General features: G+C 43.8%; 4 non-coding genes across 4 annotated transcripts; all 4 read left to right on the forward strand.

Moving 5' to 3' along the window:
• Positions 1-1,412: 1,412 nt before the first annotated feature.
• Positions 1,413-1,486, forward strand: trnai-aau. The gene has a single exon. It is a non-coding gene; the product is annotated as a tRNA-Ile (tRNA).
• Positions 1,487-1,568: 82 nt separating this feature from the next.
• Positions 1,569-1,640, forward strand: trnaf-gaa. Its single transcript has one exon. It is a non-coding gene; the product is annotated as a tRNA-Phe (tRNA).
• Positions 1,641-2,085: 445 nt separating this feature from the next.
• On the forward strand, positions 2,086-2,159 carry trnav-aac. The gene has a single exon. It is a non-coding gene; the product is annotated as a tRNA-Val (tRNA).
• An 82-nt stretch (positions 2,160-2,241) lies between these two features.
• trnaf-gaa lies at positions 2,242-2,314 on the forward strand. Its single transcript has one exon. It is a non-coding gene; the product is annotated as a tRNA-Phe (tRNA).
• The last annotated feature ends 2,648 nt before the right edge of the window (positions 2,315-4,962 follow it).

Below are 4,962 nucleotides of genomic sequence, written 5' to 3' on the forward strand. Positions count from 1 at the left end.
ACATTTTGAGTGTCAAAATTGTGAGTCACATGCATGTGAATTGTCAAGGGTGCCACAGAAGAAGTTGAGTGATTTTCCGAAATAGCTCAGTTGGGAGAGCGCTAGACTGAAGATCTAAAGGTCCCTGGTTCGATGCTGGGTTTTAGCATTTGTAACTGTTCTTTCTTTATGCTCTGGCTTCAAGGAAACTTTCCACAGCTTTGTTTGTGGGCCTCAATGGTGTGTGCTATGCTGCTCCTCTGAAAGTAAGTAATGTCTTGCTTTTTCATCTGACATTTTGACATCAGTGTTACATTAAAGTTGCTTGTCATTGCTACATGACAGTATGTTGTCGTAAGACAAGGCTGCATGAAGTGTGAACTGCAGCTTTCTTGGATCCACAAAAAAAATGTGTTTTTGGGGAATGCGGGCATCGATCCCACTACCTATAGCATGCTAAGCAAACACAATACCAATTGATCAAATTCCCCAGCTGTTTGGAATTGCCACAAGGAGCAACCAAGAGTGTCCAGTCTTGTCAGGCTATGCTGTTGGTGGACTCGTTAGTTTGCGCTCCAGCACTTGCAGAGGCTCGGTGCATCTCAACAATTGTGCTCTGTAGCCAGCGGCCGGTTAGCTCAGTTGGTTAGAGTGTGTGATACGCTGCTCTCTGAAAGTAAGTAATGTCTTTCTTTTTCATCTGACATTGTGACATCAGTGTTACATGAGAGTTTCTTGTCATTGTTTACATGACAGTAGGTTGTCGTAAGACAAGGCTGCATGAAGTGTGAACTGCAGCTTTCTTTCGATCCATAAAACAATGTGCTTTGGAGAATGCGGGCATCGATCCCACTACCTATAGCATGCTAAGTAAACACAATACCATTTGATCAAATTCTCAGCTGTTTGGAATTGCCACAAGGAGCAACCAAGAGTGTCCAGTCTGTGGGCTATGCTGTTGGTGGACTTGTTAGTTTGTGCTCCAGCACTTTGCAGAGGCTCGGTGCATCTCAACAATTGTGCTCTGTAGCCAGCGGCCGGTTAGCTCAGTTGGTTAGAGTGTGTGATACGCTGCTCTCTGAAAGTAAGTAATGTCTTTCTTTTTTATCTGACATTGTGACATCAGTGTTACATGAGAGTTTCTTGTCATTGTTTACATGACAGTAGGTTGTCGTAAGACAAGGCTGCATGAAGTGTGAACTGGAGTTTTCTTGGATCCATATAACATTGTGCTTTTGGAGAATGTGGGCATCGATCCCACTACCTCACGCGTGCAAAGCATTTGAGCTAATTCCCCAGCCGTTTGGAATTTCCGCAAGAAGCAACCAAGAGGGTCCAGTCTTGTCAGGCTATGCTGTTGGTGGACTTGTTTGTTGACGTGCCAGCACTTGCAGAGGCTCGGTGCATTTCAACAATTGAGCAAAATAGCAAATGGCCGGTTAGCTCAGTTGGTTAGAGTGTGGTGCTAATAACGCCAAGGTCATGGGTTCGATCCCCATACTGGCTATTATGTACATTTTGAGTGTCAAAATTATGAGTCACATGCATGTGAATTGTCAAGGGTGCCACAGAATTATGTTGAGTGAATTGCCAGAATAGCTAAGTTGGGAGAGCGTTAGACTGAAGATCTAAAGGTCCCTGGTTCGATCCGGGTTTCGGCATCTGTATTTGTTCTTTCTTTATGCTCTGGCTTCAAGGAAACTTTCCATAGCTTTGTTTGTGGGCCTCAATGGTGTGTGCTACGCTGCTCCTCTGAAAGTAAGTAATGTCTTGCTTTTTCATCTGACATTTTGACATCAGTGTTACATTAAAGTTGCTTGTCATTGCTACATGACAGTAGGTTGTCGTAAGACAAGGCTGCATGAAGTGTGAACTGGAGTTTTCTTGGATCCATAAAACAATGTGCTTTTGGAGAATGTGGGCATCGATCCCACTACCTCACGCGTGCAAAGCATTTGAGCTAATTCCCCAGCCGTTTGGAATTTCCGCAAGAAGCAACCAAGAGGGTCCAATCTTGTCAGGCTATGCTGTTGTTGGACTTGTTCTTTGAAGTGCCAGCACTTGCAGAGGCTTGGTGCATTTCAACAATTGATTAAAATAGCAAATGGCCGGTTAGCTCAGTTGGTTAGAGTGTGGTGCTAACAACGCCAAGGTCATGGGTTTGATCCCCATACTGTCTATTATGTACATTTTGAGTGTCAAAATTATGAGTCACATGCATGTGAATTGTCAAGGGTGCCACGGAATTAGTTTGAGTGATTTGCCGGAATAGCTCAGTTGGGAGAGCGTTAGACTGAAGATTTAGAGGTCTCTGGTTCGATCCCGGGTTGCGGTATTTGTTCTTTCTTTATGCTCTGGCTTCAAGGAAACTTTCCACAGCTTTGTTTGTGGGCCTTAATGGTGTGTGCTACGCTGCTCCTCTGAAAGTAAGTAATGTCTTGCTTTTTCATCTGACATTTTGACATCAGTGTTACATTAAAGTTGCTTGTCATTGCTACATGACAGTAGGTTGTCGTAAGACAAGGCTGCATGAAGTGTGAACTGCAGCTTTCTTGGATCCATAAAAAATGTGTTTTTGGGGAATGCGGGCATCGATCCCACTACCTATAGCATGCTAAGCAAACACAATACCAATTGATCAAATTCCCCAGCTGTTTGGAATTGCCACAAGGAGCAACCAAGAGTGTCCAGTCTTGTCAGGCTATGCTGTTGGTGGACTTGTTAGTTTGTGCTGCCAGCACTTGCAGAGGCTCCAGTGCATCTCAACAATTGTGCTCTGTAGCAGCGGCCGGTTAGCTCAGTTGGTTAGAGTGTGTGAGTAAGTAATGTCTTTCTTTCATCTGACATTGTGACATCAGTGTTACATGACAGTTTCTTGTCAAAGTAAGCACAAGGCATGTGAATTGTGAACTGGAGGGTTCCATAAAACAATGCTTTTGGAGAATTGGGCAAGAATGCTCAGTTGGACAGCATGCTGTCTAAGGTCCATTTGGAGATTGGACAAGAGGAAGGTTTTCAGGCTATCTGTTTGGACTTGTTTCTTTGTGCTCAGCACTTGCAGAGGCTCGGTGCATTTCAACAATTTGTTTGTAAATGGCTGGCCTCAGTTGGTTGGGAGTGTGTGATACGCTGCTCCTCTGAAAGTAAGTAATGCTTGTACTTTTTCATCTGACATTGTGACATCAGTGTTTCAAGGGTAAAGTTGCTTGAGTCATTGCTACATGACTCAGTAGGTTAGACTGAAGACAAGGCTGGCATCCTGAAGTGTGAACTGGGTTTTCTTTTTTATGCCTGGCTTAAAACAATGTGCTTTTTTGTGGTCCTCAATGGTGGGCACGCTGCTCCTCTGAAAGTAAGTAATGTCTTGCTTTTTTCATCTGACATTTTGACATCAGTGTTACTAATTCCCAATAGTTTTTGTCATTGTTTCATGACAGTAGGTTGTCGAAGACAAGCCAAGAAGTGTGAACCAGTCTTGATCCATAAGGCAATGCTGTTTTGGACTTGTTTGTGGGCATCGATGCCAGCACCTGCAGGGCTCGGTGCATTCAACAATTGAGGTATAAAAATAGCAAATGGCCGGTTATGATTGGTTATAGTGTGGTGCTAATAACGCCAAAGGTCGTGCCAGATCCCCATACTGGCTATCATGTACATTTTGAGTGTCAAAATTATGAGTCACATGCATGTGAATTGTCCAAGGGTGCCACAGAATTACAAGTTGTTGAATGGTGCCAGAATAGCTTGGTTGGGAGAGCGTTAGACTGAAGATCACAAGGTCCTGGTTCGATCAGGGTTGCATTATTTGTTCTTTCTTTATGCTCTGGCTTCAAGGAAACTTTCCACAGCTTGTTTGTGGTCCTCAATGGTGTATGCTACGCTGCTCCTCTCAAAGTAAGTAATGTCTTGCTATTTCATCTGACATTTTTGACATCAGTGTTACATTAAAGCATGCTTGTCATTGTTGTCATGACAGTAGGTTGTCGTAAGACAAGGCTGCATGAAGTGTGAACTGCAGCTTTCTTGGATCCATAAAACAATGTGCTTTTGGGGAATGCGGGCATCGATCCCACTACCTATAGCATGCTAAGCAAACACAGTACCAATTGATCAAATTCCCAGCTGTTTTGGAATTGCCACAAGGAAACAGCCAAGAGTGTACAGTCTTGTCAGGCTATGCTGTTGGTGGACTTGTTAGTTTGTGCTCCAGCACTTGCAGAGGCTCGGTGCATCTCAACAATTGTGCTCTGTAGCCAGCGGACGGTTAGCTCAGTTGGTTAGAGTGTGTGATACGCTGCTCTCTGAAAGTAAGTCTTTCTTTTCATCTGACATTGTGACATCAGTGTTACATGAGAGTTTCTTGTCATTGTTACATGACAGTTTCTTGACATTGTTTACATGAGGGTAGGTTGTCGTAAGACAAGGCTGCATGAAGTGTGAACTGAGTTTTCTTGGATCCAAAACAATGTGCTTTTGGAGAATGTGGGCATCGATCCCACTACCTCACGCATGCAAAGCATTTGAGCTAATTCCCAGCCGTTTGAATTTCTTCGCAAGAAGCAACCAAGAGGGTCCAGTCTTGTCAGGCTATGCTGTTGGTGGACTTGTTTGTTGACGTGCCAGCACTTGCAGAGAGGCTCGGTGCATTTCAACAATTGAGCTGTCCAGAAAGTGCCACAGAAGAAGTTGAGTGATTTTCGAAATAGCTCAGTTGGGAGAGCGCTAGACTGAGAATCTAAAGGTCCCTGGTTCGATGCTGGGTTTTGTGCATTTGTAACGTTCTTTCTTTATGCTCTGCTTCAAGGAAACTCCACAGCTTTGTTTGTGGGCCTCAATGGTGTGTGCTATGCTGCTCCTCTGAAAGTAAGTAATGTCTTGCTTTTTCATCTGACATTTTGACATCAGTGTTACATTAAAGTTGCTTGTCATTGCTACATGACAGTATGTTGTCGTAAGACAAGGCTGCATGAAGTGTGAACTGCA

The sequence above is a fragment of the Oncorhynchus gorbuscha genome, unplaced genomic scaffold (assembly GCF_021184085.1).
Source record: "Oncorhynchus gorbuscha isolate QuinsamMale2020 ecotype Even-year unplaced genomic scaffold, OgorEven_v1.0 Un_scaffold_17149, whole genome shotgun sequence".
In the NCBI taxonomy this organism is placed as follows: Eukaryota; Metazoa; Chordata; class Actinopteri; order Salmoniformes; family Salmonidae; genus Oncorhynchus; species Oncorhynchus gorbuscha.